Source organism: Pundamilia nyererei, unplaced genomic scaffold (genome assembly GCF_000239375.1).
Source record: "Pundamilia nyererei isolate P.nyererei 1_Seehausen unplaced genomic scaffold, PunNye1.0 scaffold00010, whole genome shotgun sequence".
In the NCBI taxonomy this organism is placed as follows: Eukaryota; Metazoa; Chordata; class Actinopteri; order Cichliformes; family Cichlidae; genus Pundamilia; species Pundamilia nyererei.
This window is the reverse complement of record NW_005187411.1, coordinates 2566968-2582094: the sequence shown is the minus strand read 5'-3', so window position 1 is coordinate 2582094 and position 15127 is coordinate 2566968. Positions and strand designations below refer to the sequence as shown.

The 15127-nt window shown below is 42.1% G+C and overlaps 1 protein-coding gene across 3 annotated transcripts in view; it reads left to right on the top strand.

The window, feature by feature from the left end:
* Positions 1 to 242: 242 nt before the first annotated feature.
* luzp1 (leucine zipper protein 1) overlaps positions 243 to 15127 on the top strand; it is a 45883-nt gene continuing 30998 nt past the window's right edge. For 2 of the 3 annotated variants that reach the window (XM_005723814.2, XM_005723815.2), the window contains exon 1: positions 243 to 575. The gene's annotated coding sequence lies outside the window, so the exon portion shown is untranslated. The other variant, XM_005723816.2, reaches the window with a different exon arrangement.

The following is a 15127-nucleotide window of genomic DNA, read 5'->3' as shown; positions in this document are numbered from 1 at the left end:
CTTCTATTGCAAATGGTATAAATGCCATAAAACAATAGTTCATGCAGCGTTCACAGACAACTGGTTTTTATGATACGTTTGCTCAGACACAAGCAGTAGCCTGCATCTATGCAGGATCCAGCTCGGATTCATTCCTCCTCACCGGCCTGGCTTGTGTATGTTCTGTGGGAGAGAGAGAGAGAGAGGCGGGACCTTGACGCCGGGAAGGGCGTTCTCTTTGCGGTCAGACCGGGCAGAGTCATCCCGAGGGGTGGGTCCTCCGGCAACAGAAAAGGAAAACCCACCTTTTTTCATTGTTAAGGACGCGGTGGAATGTGATGGTTTGATCTCAAAAGGACCAGGGAGGGGAATATCCGAGAGGAAAGGACCAGCGAAAGCGACTGAGGGAAAGGGGGAAAGCAGAAAGCGGTTCCCCCCCTATCGCCTCCAACTCTCTGGTCTTGAATGAGAATATGCGGATGAACTTGTCCCGGCCGTGTCGGCTGCAGCGAGCCCTACCGTCCGCACGAGCTCAGCCCGCGTGAAGTTGTGGATTTATCGTTGCGTTTTCCGGACCCGGCGGTGGAACTGCTGAGGTAAATTTGAGTCTTTATTCTGTGTTTGAGGAAGAAGCGGAGTGTATATTTGGGGATTCACACAGCGGCTTGTTGAGACTCGAGGAGTCCGGACTGCAGAAGTCTGAACTGCGGCAAGTTTTTCAGCCCTCCACCTCCTCCTCCTCCTTCTCGTCGTCGTTCTTAAGCCAAATTGAAGCATCCAGCTCTGCAGGGAAACCTCAGGTGGTTAAAATGTTGCCGCACATAAACCGTTCATATCTTCTTTTGGTAACACTTGGCATTTTTGTTATGCGGTTGCATTTATCTGCTTCTGCACTCGATACGTTTTTTTACTGCTTTACGCACATAGTAACGTCAGTCCTTTCAGACTGACTGCCCGGGCTGTAGGAACATGGAGTAGAAGTGTGGAGGCTGCTTGGACGTGTTCTTGACATTTTGTGTGTGTGTGTGTGTGTGTGTGTGTGTGTGTGTGTGTTGCATGTACTCAAGACTTTTCAGAGTGTAGGGAGTAAATAATTGTGATATAAACACTGCCCCATGTTGGAGTTGTGTTGACAAGGGGATGTGATGTGGTCATTGTTTATTATCTTTGAAGCAATGCATTACACAAACTAATTGTGAAATACATAGCCGAAAACATGTCTTAACTTTGCATGGCTGTCTGCTCAGCTGTGAGTACTCTGCTGCACAGTGCTGTGAATGTACGATGGTCTGGACTCTGCTGCCATATCGGAAGGTTTTTATACTGAACAATATGATGATATGTCATTGTTGAGTGCCATGAAAACAATATATATATATATTGCCTACGCTCAGTTGTAAGCTACATACTAAAAAACCACAAACTGGGCTCAAAGCCATCCTTGGGCCACATATAGACCAGCCTATGGTGCACACAGACCACCTACTGAATGAGCTTATTTTCAAGTTGGTAAGGAAAGTTTAAACTCCCTTGTTAGAATAGAGTTAATTGATCCATTTCACAGCTGTTTAAACAGTGGACAATCTAGCCTATAAGAAACATATAACCTATTTAAATTATAGACATTTTCTTGAAATTCTGGTCCAATCTGAGTGTCTTTTCTCTTTTTGTCTCAGGGAAACATAAAAATACGAATATATACATGACTGTTTTTTGGCAAAACTATCTAGTGTTACTCAAGAAGACTAACACTGACTGATAACAGTTTTTACCCAATTGTCTGGGCCTTTCTTAGACTGGAATGCAAATGCAAAATCGAGCATTTCCATCAACTAATATAACTGAAATTGCCACGTTAAAGGACAACTAAAACAACTGCAATGTCCTGCTGCCCTCGGATGTTTTGTTAAAGGTACTAACATGACAATACATCCTTATTCTGTTTGAGTATCGGCCTACACGTGTGAAAACAATGTGGTGCTGGTGGTGGTAGGGGCGTAGTCTGAACAGTGTGTGTCCTGTATTCCTTCACCAGTACGGTGACAGATGAATGTGTGCGCATGTGTAAACAGCAGAAAAGGTACTTGTGGTGGTGGAATACTAATCTGCCAGGTGGGGCTCATAAAGAGCACCGAGGGGAAGGGAGGAGATGGAGGGGACCTGCCTTGACCTGTTTGAGACATGAAGGAGACAAAAAAAAAAAATCCCTGATGAATTTCCAGTAAGGCTCGTCCTCCCAGCCAGCTGTAGAACATACCAGCTGAGCTACCAGCTCGGACAGGCACTTGCAGGGAAGCTTGTCACAGTGGTAGATGCGCAAAAAGGGCTTATTTTGGTACTTCTGGGTGGGATTATTAAACCGCATGTGGAGGGAATGTTGGCAGTTTATGCTGTCAGTTTGGAAATGTTGGGGTGGAAATGTAAAGGGGAAAATCAAATGAGAGTAACAGCGAAGTGAGGAGTAAGATGTCTAAATTTCCCCTGATTAATGTCTGATCTCTGGCGCGTCCATTCCCCGGAAAATGCGCTCAAAGTTTGGTTTGGTTCAGTTGGCTCTTGCAGGGGGGGGGATATTTCACAGCAGATGCCCTCTTTGACACCACTGCTCAGCACAATGATAGTTGTTAATGTTGACACAGCAGAAGTGTCAGCACTACTAGCACCTGTTCTGCGATCTTTACAATGAATGCCAAGAAGTGAAAGTTGCACAAAGAGTTTGCAGCACTTTTTTTTTTTTTCCCTCCGGGGATTGTCGCCTGCCATTCGCAGTAATAATCATACCTCTTTCTCCTCTTTTATGACCTGAGCTATAGCACGCATGATTGGTTTTCCACTCCGCAAAGCGCTGCGACCGCCCTATGAAACTGCCTGCACTGCTTTGGGTGAAACCAAAAACTAATCATTATGGGTGTCCAATAAGGGTAATTATCAGACTAAGCACTGGACCTGTGGATTACGGAGTGGCTAAATAAATGCTCTGGGGATTAAATTAAAATATTGAGGTTTTCTGCCTGGGAAAATCAAACCACCGGGAATGTCAAACCCAAGCCTGTCGACGGTAATATTACTGCCACTCTGGACATCAGGGTTTATGCACACTCCCTCCTGTGAGTGTTGCGCGATCACACATCAGTGTGGAATTACACGACATTGGCACTGACGTCATGCGTTGCAAGTGCAAAGAAATAAGAACTCATATTGTCATTGCTGTGATTGATTGAAGGAACTACCGTCCTTTTCCTATGATATCAAAAAATGGAGGGGACAAAAACACAAAGTAGCAAAGTTCAACAGTTTATTAAATGAACATTGTTTTCATTGGAGATCAGTTTATTATTCTTCCTGATTTCTAACATCTGGAAAATCATATATATGCACTTTATTGCCCCCCGAATTACATTTATAGTAAATGTGAAACAGCTAAGCCTCTTGTTGCTATTCCCTGTTATGCACATAAGAAACAACTCTAAAACCTATAGAATCATGATTTCTATTCAGTAACTGCATATTATCGTAGGTTAGATCCTTCTCTGCTCTGTGGTCTCTCTCTCATCACCCAGACTCTCGCCCATCTCTGTGTGTCACAATTAGAATTATAGCAGATTATAGCACTGTATTAATTGAGTAGGTCGCTCCTCGTGTTCCTCGTGGCTTCATTCAGACACAGAGAGAGCCACAGTTTACTTGCAGGTCGGACACGTGCAGCTACGTTAGTCTGACCTGGTCAGATTGCGGTCTGAAGCTTTGCAAAGTTGTGTGAACTGATATGATCAGATTAATGGAAAGCGGTGCATTTCTAGGAGTCCTCAAAGGTATAAATGGGAGAGTCAGCACCCACACAAGCAGCATAACCTATACATCCTAATATGCTGTAATAGATAGCTCGTCTAGAATTGGGACCGGATGGTGTTGGTTATTCTTAGAGGTAGACTCTCTCTTTCACCCTCAGTAACCCTCTCACCCAGGAATAGAGCAGCGCAGGATGCAAAGTGATGTTGTTACGAACCTACCAGGGGCCTACTTGAAGTAGTGGAAATGAATCGTGATCTCTGAGCGCCTTCTGTTGAAGCCCACAGTCATCCTGTGAGCACATAACATTTTATGAATGTGTGTGTTTTGTGATAATGCAATAAATGACTCCGTATCCGGGACAAGGGCTGCTGCTGATAATATGCAGGCCAGCTGGAGCTGCTGTCTGTGTATAAGTAGACTTGTAGGAAGATGGCTTAGTGCCACGATGACGGCAGCGTGAGGCTTTGACTGGACATTGTACATGTCGTGTGTCTGTGTGTGTGTATGTGTTTAAAGTAGAAAGAGCTGAAAGGAGTAGTGAATCAATCAGTTAGTCATCTGAGAAGATCAACATGCAGCTAATCTGACAGTTGACGGTGTCATTTATTTTTAAAGCATAAATGATAAAACACGCTCCCGGATTTCCTTTGTGGAAAACCTGCGTTGTTTATTCCCCTTTTATGATCATAAACATCAGAGTGCACATTAAGAATTCATTAACTGAAAGGTTTCAGTCTTAAATTATTATTTAATTATAAAAATAAAAAACAAGCTGCGGATACCGCAGATGTTTACACATGTTTCTGTGTGCAGTTCTGTCTTTAACTGTTTGAACAGTGAATGAATAGGGGGAAAAATGAAAACAATGAACTAAAAGCATAAGTTATAAACAGAACATAACTTGTCTTTTTCCAGGTGCTGAATTATTTTGATCTTGGTTTGCTTTTTTTGATTTTCAGTTGATTTTGATCAGCAGTGACGGGCCTGAAACAGGGCAGAGCTCTGCGATTCCAGCTGGAGTTCAAACTTTTTGAACTCTCTGTTTATTCATGGGCTCACTTTATGTGAGCCTACGCAGGTATTTCTGCATTTGAAGGTACTTTTGCTTAGTGCTGTCATCAGATCCTAGAGGCTGAGAGTGTCAGTCACTCAGCGAGCAGTAGCCAGAGGTACATTTTAGCCCTGAGTGTTCACACAACTTGATAATAACTCATACGCTGACACACTAATACATGCTCTCACTCTGTAAGAATGTCAAGACAAGAATGGATTCTGCTGATACCCCTTCTAGTGTGTGTGTAAGTGTAAACGAATCTCCATTGTTAGTCTTTCATAGTGTGCCAAACAGCCTCGCAACTCCTCTCGAGGGCTTTTTTATCATGTAGTTGAATGGCCACTTACGGAGGTTTCAATATTGCACTTATCTCATTTGTTTGCAGCTGTAGGTGTACGTGACTGTGGAGCATCTGCAGTACAATTTCATGCTAATGCACGATTTAAAGGTTAAAATCTTGATTGTATTTTGTCATGATTTACCGGTACATTAAAATCTCCACCAATCCTGCACGAATTTGTTTGTGGAATGTCGAAATTGGTTCGGAATCTTTTAATTTCAAAATAAAACTGCTTTACTTTTATTTTCATGCTTTGGATTTATCCATCCTTTGTCTGATCACAACTGAAATCAACAACTTTTGGCCATTTCTTTACTCATAACTCGTTTTATTTAACAGAATTATGAGTAGTAGGCCCGTACAGGTATTCAGACTCAGCACAAACATTTTCTTTATCACTGCGTCGGACCACAGTGTAGAAACGGTAGACAAAGGCTTGGATGTGAATTGGGTGTGCAGAAGCTGTATGGTCGTGCAAATGTCAAAGAAGCATGCAAGCATTTATAGATAGAAGTGATAAGCTTTGAGACATACAGTTCCAAAGAGCTGGAAAATTTGGAGCTGCTATGGGATTCCCATCCATTGTAGCAAATATTATCTAGCCCTGCCACTCATTTAACCCATTGGTCAAAGGAGTGACCTGTAAAAGATTGTGTTGCGTTACTGGGTGGTTATGAAAGTTTTTCCAGCAACAGGGGGTTAAGAAAGGAAAAATGTGCCAGATTGAGCAGGTTTAATGCTAAACCAGATAAAATATATGCATCAGTGAGTGCTGCCAGAGAACTGTGATTCGTCGAGTTTGAGGGGAAAAGGGGAGTTTTTCAAACATTTGCTGAACCCGAAGTCTGAGTTTGCAGGGCACGTTTCTATTTCCTTGTTTTCCACTCTTATTGGAGAGCTGCACCATAATGCTTGCCTTTTTGACCTAGTTTCTAGAGTCACCTTAGTAAAACATGCTATGCTGAGATATTAACCAACCAAAAAGCCGTGCTTGTGATCAGTATAATCTCAATAACAAATGCATTATTCTCACAGACTCAAAGACTTTTTCTTAAGAATTATCCGCAAGTTTTAAATCGCACTGCCATATTTCAGGTGTCCTAATTCATTCACGCTCATCCCCAAAACCAAGTAGCGGCCCTGATGTTGACCATGTGAGCATTCTTCACATGCAGCCACGGAGGGGAAACACAAATCCTCATCTGGTCCTCATTTAAGATTCTCAACCGTCCGCCAAATGAGAAGATGCATGTAGCATCCAGTCCATAACTGCAAACTGGAATGTAATCTATTTGTGGTTAACTTCATGCTGATTCACAAATTTTTACATTTGGCCTTTGTTCCCAGGGCCACAGTCGTTTGGTAGTCTGCAGTTTGTTTAGTCTTCAGATTTAACAGAGCCGGGTTTCTAATGCAAGCCAGCTTTTTAAAGTCTGCTATCTCGCTCCTTGTCTATCTTTTGCAAACAATACCAATAAATCTTGTTGCTGCTTATCACAGGTACGCTGAAGATAAGTTGTGTCATAATGGCTATTTTTTTTGACGTATTGGTGAGCACAGTTGCCTCACAGCAACAAGATTTTGGGACCTGGCGTGTTGCTCCAGCTATGGATCGGGCATGTTTTCACTCTGTGCTGTGTCTGCACGAGTTATCTCTGCATACTCCGGCTTACTCCAGCATCCGAAGGCATCTTTAGGTAAATGGGTGTAGGTGTGTGCGAGCAAGGGTGGTTCTATATCTGCATATTAGGACTAGACTCCATAGATGCATAGATGAGGGCATTTTAGTTCATGAAGAGGAGCTGTGGCCTTTCATGTATCTTGATATCTTCCTTTTGATAAGTCCTCTAATGTTTAATCAGCCGGCTGCCCCACATGGCTTGGAGTTTGGGCCACATTCACTGATAATGTGGGTCACTGTGGTGGTGGTGGTGGTGGTGCTGCTGCTGTTTTTGCCTTTTACATGCTTTCAGGTTGACCTGACAGGGAAATGGTTTGCCTCTGGGTAATTTTTACTTTTTCCTACTGGTTCCTGCGTGGGATTACGTTCCAGTTTCAGCCTCCAACAAGCTCTTTTACAGAAAGTCCCCTGTGAGCCTGTTCTGTTCCTGCACTGTACAGGCTCCTCAAAAAAATGGCTATCCTGTCGATGCTGGAAGAAAAGAGGGAGGAAGTGCAAAGGAAACAGACTTCAAAAGCGTGTAGGAAGCACAGCAAAGCGGAGGGAGGGAGGGTGGGAGGGAGTTGGAGGAAGGGACTGAGGCGTTTTAACAGGGGAGAGCTAAAGTTAAGACATAACTAGTAAATTCCTCAGACGCACTTTTATTTTTTTTTCAGTTGTTCTTCTCGTTAACTGGCCAATATTTTGACTTTCCTTCCGATTGTTATCTTGTCTCACTCACTCTCTCCTTCTCCTTTTCCTGAAGAGGGGAGAGAACCCCTTACTTTTTTTTTTTTCCCCTCTCACCCCCCACCCCACCCCCACCCCACCCCTTCTTGCCCTGCCTGGTCCAGGAGTATTTTTGGAAGTTAATGAAAAGAGAAATCTGAACCGCTTACCCTTAAAAGGCATGTCTGGGTCAGCTGGGTGGAAACTTGTGTTATTAATGTCCTTAACATTTTTTATGCGAGTGGGTCATCTGTGATTATAAGAATGTGTGCGTTCGGAGCTCTGTAAAACGCAGGAATGCTGTGGGTTGGGGGCCGAGCAGGGAAGGAGGGTGGACTATGAAACAGGCTTACGTCCTCAGGAAAAAGGGGGGGGGGGTGTTCAGGGGCATATTTGGCATATTTCAGGAGCCATTGCAGTCTGGATTCGAGACATGTTCTTCTTCCTAGAGCTCTGGACAGAAGAAAGGTGAACATCATGCTCTGTTTCAGTCTCGTGATGCTTCTGGTGGAAGATGGTGCACACTGCCTCGCAATGATCAAGTTAAAGGTTAAAAGCCACCAACGCAGGTGGTAAAAAAAGATGGGCAAACACCACCTCATGCCACCTACACACCAAACACAGATGTCTAAGTAACCAGCATCGCTGTAACCTCAATCATGTCCATAAAAGGCTAAATGTTGAACCAAAGTCCTTCACCCAGCAGTATGGTTTGTATGCTTTGGGTACCATCTCTACAATTTAATAAGTGTTTATGTGCTTAAAGCTGCAATATGTCTCTTTCAACCTCTTGTCTGTGGCCTTATAGTTACAGAAATCATAATATTTTAGTCTGGTATTTGCAGTCAATGGCCGCTGACTGACGTGACGGTGGTTGGTAGGCTTTTGCTATGGCGATACCGGTCCAGTTCACGGTGAGGTCACGAGTCAAGAGTGTACAGCTTTATTCTTAACCTGCAGCTTTTATTGACTTTAATTTGCGGTTGCCAAAATGTCCACTTGGTAATACTTTTAGGTGATTAAATCTTTTTCTCAGTTCATAATAACTCCTCTTCACACAAGCTAAGGACTGTGGATTAAACTCACAAGAGAGTGAATAACTTGTAATATCCAGTAATTATTTGTCCTCATACAGGTGCCGCCACATTAGGGCGAGGCCCCGAGAGACACTAACGAATGCGTGTGCCGTCTTGTCGTTTTTCTTTGATGTGCCGGGTGTCTTTTGTTTTGATCTCAGTCGTTAAATCTGGAATTGGGAACCTCCACGGCAGAAATGTGATGAAGGAAAAACACGAATAAACGTTCAGAACAAAGTGTTCGTTTTCAGTGTGAAAAATGCAAAATTATTATTATTTTTTTTATTGTTAGATATGAACCCAGTCGAATGTGTGCTAACACAAATGTAGGGAAAATGTTCTTCAGAGGAAAGGTGTTAACATCCTTCCAGCTTTAGAGTCCCAGCAAGCTGAAGAATCTGTACCAAGGTTCATTGGTTGCTCTGCATCATAATCAGACTTCATCAGTTATGCTTTTACTTTTACTTTACTCTGGGGTATTCACAGATGATTGCCTATAATACTGCACTTTGCTGCTTATGATATTCCTTTTTCTCTAATTTGGACCTAACAGTTTGAAATGGAACCACTCCCCGTGTCTCACTCTCTACCTTTTTGTTTCACTACAGATTGAACAAACAAGATATCACTTGTTAATTAGTAATTTTGTCACATTTGGGCAGAGCCAGGTCAGCTGTTTCCAGCCTTTGTGCTTCCCCAGCTCTGATTGGCTAGCAGCTGTAGGCTTAAAGATACATTAGATTGGTATCGATCTACTTATTTTAGCTAAAGTGCAAAATTGCTTACTTATTAAAATGTAAAACTACTTAAATGCTTCGCAGTCTAGTTTAAAATATGTAGCTGCCTGCTTTTGCTTGCCAACTATATTTTAGTGTCAGATTCCTTACAGTCGCACATGAGATGACTGCGGTTAAAACAAATGGACTTTGGATGAGTGATAGCGGTATCAACGTCTTCAAAAGAAGAACTCCGAAATCAATTTTGGCTGAAGTGTAACCTCATATATCTTATGTGTATGTGTGTCGGGGGAGGTTGTGAAGTTTTGTTCATGTGATCATGTGTGACTTGAGCAGTGTGGATCCTCAAATGTTCTTCCTTTGCAAGCGATCTGCCCGGTGATACATGCGGTGTTTTCACTATTTAACACTTAAATCGTGACTGAGCGTGTGAGAGGAACATGTACAGTCTCGCCATCACACTCGCTTTCACACACTACTCCCTGGCCTGCTGTAGGCCTTGGATCTACGGGGCGGCTCTCAAAATAAAATTCCTCTTGCGGATTATTTTTCTTGTGATCAGAAAATATACATGTTCTCCGAGAGAGGAATGTTCAGACAGACAGGCGGGTTTTTACATACTTATCCCCTCTTCTGTGTCTCCTACCCTCTCCTATCCTTTGCTATTTTGTCTTGTTTTTAGATGTTTAGATTCTTTTTTGTGCCTTTTTTTAGAAAGTTCTGAAATAAGTTGCTGAATGGAAAAGGTAATTAAGTTGTCACAATTTGATGTGTATGACCTTTGCTTCCCTTGCTTGGTGTCACATGACGTTCCTCCTGAGTTTGTTCTTTTGCTTTCACCCACAATATTTAAAACTGCTAATATGCGTTTCTTCCCCTCAAGGCATCCCTCCTAATATTCTTCCAGCCATCCATCTATTAACAAGTCTGCTTCTTTTTGGAGCTTTCGTCATTGTGGCATTGATGTATGCAGACTCAGACTGCTGGACTATTTTCAGCCTTTTCCCCCTCCTTTCTGCCCTTTCCCCTCTTCTTCTCTGGTTGGCTTTTACTTTTGAGGGGATCTCTACACTGCTGCCTTTTGTTAAGGGCCGCTGAGGGCTGGGTTTGCTGGTTTTCTCCTCCATGCCAACGTTGCTTTTGGAGCTCCTTCTCATGCTAGCTGCCCTGACCAGGGGAAGTGAAGCAGCACAATGCTGCTATGGTGAAGCCATAAAAATAGACTTGCTAAAGTGCAGCTTTTACTTCAAGAGCCATGAAATGCTTTTATGTCAGTTTTATGTAGTAAGTGGGAGTAGGAAAAAGAAGAATTTTGGCCTAGTAGAGCTACAACTAAAACTTATTTTGGGGTGTTTATTCCCCCAGTAGAACAGTCGATCTAGACAGGAAACAAGAGGAGTGTGTGACATGCAACCAAGTCAGGCTGGGAGACTGTTGGAAGTAATTTGGATATTTGTTTTGAAGGATGTGAACATTTCCAAGGTTAGTGCTTGCACCACTGTCACTTAAACACCAGCTTGTGTTCTGGAGTTACACCAGTAATGTATGACTGTCTCCATTTCTTTTCATGTCTGAGGGATTGTACAAAATCAAAACAGTAAGCAATATACCCTTATGGTCTCTTAACCAGAATCAGAACAGACTTTATTTGCTTGCTTTTAGCTATATCTAATTGAATTATACTTGTAAAATGATGTAAAGTGATAGCGTTTCTGCATTTGGCTCTCTATGATGTTAGTGAGAGCAGATTTGCTAACATGGTTGTCTCAGGCACACAACAGCCCCAACGACCCGCTGTTTGAATCGTATATTGGCATTGTCAGTATTGCAGACGATGGATGAAATGATGAGTTGCACCATGGCTCCAGTGTAAGATTAAGGATTTGAACTGTAAATTGTGCAGAGCTACTCTAACAAATTCATAGACTTGAAATGAAAGCATAATGGGTCCCATTTAAAGGTTATTTTACATGATTAAATGGATGATTAGTTGAAAAATGCCAACATAAAAGCCGATGATGATGCCATCAAATCAACAAACCAGTCAAGAAATTCTCTGATAATTTAATTGGGCGCCAGTCAATGACCTTCTAGCAACCACTGGTGCAAAAATGTTTATTCCCTAAGTGGTCATGAGTAGTTGGTGCAATCGATTCACACGGGCCTAGAGACCATTCAGTGACTCCCTGGTAACCACCAGTGTTTCCCCTGACTTGTTTGCAAGTGATTATGGGAGTTTCCCGGCAGTTGCAAAGAAGGATGCACCAAAAACCTCCTTACCAGGTTGCCGCAGTCATAAGCAGTTTACATCGAAGATGCTGACTTGTCTGAAGAGACTCAAAAACTACTCGCCAAGTGGCAGTGAAACTGTGAAAACTAAAGTTGCATTAAAGATGTGCCTTTTCACTGTAACAAGCACATTTTAAGAGGAACAACTTTTACATTCTTCATTTACAGTCACGCTTTTTCAATTTAGCGCTCGGAGAATACATGTAAATGGCAAGTATTTGCAGACACGTTGGTGTCCTCCATGCACATTATGGGTGACTCTGGGATTCTGTTAGCAATCCAAGCATTCATTGACCATTGTCACTTAGCAACAGCCAGCAACCACTTGCCAGGCATTCAGGGAATATGCGTTTTTCCCTAATGAACAGAGGTTTCCAGTGGGTCGCTGACTGGTCTGTGTGACTGAGGTCTTAATGTACAAATCACTTAAGGACTACGGCTGTGTCGAGTTCAGTGGGACATTCTCAGACCAGTTCAACATGTTTCAGATAATATGGTCATTACACACATACTCGCCCATCTGCTTAACTAAAGCAGACACGCACAGCCAGTCTGGCCATGCCCGAGTCATCAGCTCTTCTCCGGTGGTCCCTTCCTTCTAAGTCAACATTTGGATTACTATCAGAACTATCAAAAAACACAAGTAACCTGTTTGTTCTGATTTAATTTTGGTTGTTTTATTTGTCAGCATGCGCTCATTGTTGCACGATACACTTTTAGACTTGAGCATGTGGCTCGTCCTTGGCTGAGGTTTTTGTGTGTGCCGTGTGTGTGTGTGTACATGTGGACACATTCAGACACTGAAGCCACACAGGAATCCCATAATATCATTCCCGAGTCCCTGAGTGGATCATTTGTGCACTGTGGAACATTGTGAAATACCAGGCATAATTTATGATCCAACCTTCAGCCGGCTTCCACGCTTTCTCACAGCGTCTGGTTTATTTGCAATACTAAGCTGGTTTGGCTGTCCCCACCCCCACCCCACCTCACAGTCTCCATCACTCTGGAGCAGAATATTTAGCATTTTAAGCTAAGGAGTCAAACATGCAAATTTGAGGCAATGAAATGCGATTTGGTCTCTCATCCTGGGAGATGTTTAGTTCTGTGTGGGTAGGCATCCATGTATAAATGTGCGTGTTTACCCACTGTGGTGACGTGTTTTGACTGCCCAGTCAAATAAGGGCACAGCAAAGCTTGATGCCCCTGTCAAAGTGCTCACCCACTTGGCCAAACCTGTAGTCTTCACCTTGTTTTCATTCTTTAACCATAACTATACTTTTTTTTTTCTTCTTTTCTCTTTCCAAACCAGCTCAAATCTTTCATATCCCTACTTGTTTTAAATACTCTCTCTGTCTCTGCCTCCCCCTTTCTCCCTAGGTGTGGACTGCGCAGAAGAATGTAGTAAAATTTGTGTTTTATCTCTCCTGCCAGCCAGCTGTACTCTCAGACATGCCAAGCATTTGAGACACAATTGACCTTAAAAGGAAACAATAGCAGCCTATCAATTCTGCTCTGCCAGTCAAGCAGTGGCTCATTCGTGCAAAGGCAGAGTCCACCTCGTGTGCGCAACACAAGGAAGTGTTTGGAAACTGAACTTTGGAACTGGGAAGTAGGAGAGTCACAGTGCACTCAGCAAAGAGTTTTCCTTTTAGTTTATGAAGTGAGTGTATAAGTCTTTCTTGTTTAGCGTTGTCAGTGTGTGCTTGTTGAAAATATAACGTTTGACTAGGACTACAGAATTTGTTTACAATGACTAACTCCACCCACGTAGCTAGTAATGTTTTTGTAGCAGGCTTACCTTTGTTCACAACCTGTTATGGTGAATCCAAAATGCTTACTGACATCATGTCACAATTTTTATTTTCTTTTATTTTATATTTTTTTTATTTTTTAGTTTGTTTGCTTTGTTGTTTGTGTTGTAATCTCTCGGGGCAGCAGTCAGTGTTTCGGGGCTTCCAGCACACATCCTGATGCAGGCTTCCTGTTCTGTTCATTGCTTACAGTCCATGAATGCAGATAAAATGTAAAGTAAAATGCAATTGAATGCTACGTCATTACCAGACAATCGCATTTCAGCAAGCACATTTCTCCTTTACTCTTCATGCACACTGTTTACCTGCATACAATCAAAACCTGCTCAAAAACAACCGCTCAGCGTTACCCAGACTGCAAATGGGAAACTTCTAATACCAGGATTTTGAGGTGGTCCGAAAGCAAAATCTAGATTTTAAATGAAAGTGACAGTGCTTGTGTGCCTGAACAGATAATGTTTAGATAAAATTTCGGTTTGCATCTTCATATTAAAATCTGTGCTAAAAATCACCTTCACCTACCCGAGCATAGATATTTTATTTCGTTAAGAGCCTCTGTATGAGCAATCAAAGGATCCAAGCAGCTACATGGAAAATACTTGAGACAAGTGAAAAAGAGAAAAGGTCTGATGTCCTGTTATATGATTATAAACAGTACAGTAAATGATATAAGTTCATTAAATTTGTTTTTTAATACCTATGATATAATATATTATTATATTGATGTATTTTAATATATATAGGAATGTATGTACACCTAATTATTAGTCCTTTTTTTATCAGCATTACACTATATTTTCACTGCAGTTTGGGATAAATTGTTAAGTTTAATAATTTATTTTATTATTAATATTTTGCATTGATACAAGCTATAATTTGTCATGTATTACTGAGCTGAGAATGAAAGTAACCGTAAAAACAAGGATTCCTTTATTCCGACTAACATTTGGTAAATAAATTTTGAGGTTTAAATGGCGGTTGTTTAAAAGTGTGATGGTTTAAAGTAATTAAAAGGACGAGTACACTGAATCGGTTCATAAAATTAATTCCCTGCAGTATAATTTTTCTGATTCCTATAGCAGGAGCTTATTCTAACCAGTCAATGTGACCTTTAATGACCCCCCCCCCCATTTTGCCAAGTTATCATGTCAAGAAGTTCCTGTCCTCTTGAGTGGTGGCGTGAAGCCAGTAAAGTCGTTCTGTGACATTGCTAGCTGTCATATTACTGTTGTTGGATAATGATTAATGGCACAAAATAATCTGCCCTTCTAGTGAGAAGTAGCTGTGAATGCCTCAGCTGTTATTTGCGGAGCAGGGAGGGCTGCAAGGCTGTAAGTCATTAGATATTAGGGCAGGTTCTGCAGGTTCGTGGCGAAGTTAAAGAGGTGGATGATTTTCCATATGACAGCTCATCAGCCTGTTAACAAAATTCTTACTCCACCTTCCTGCTCCACTGGAACGCAAATAGCAGCAGGAACGCTGTTGGCAGCAAATGGAAAAACAGCCTCTTTTTCTTCTTTTCACTGCTGTTCCCTCCTCCTTTCTCTTGCTCGCTCCTTCTGTCTGCTGCTTTGCTGTTTCCCTACCGTTCTCCATGTTTCTCCTCACTCCTGATTCTTTTCTCTTTGTGTCTCTTTCTAGGCATCTTATTCACCAT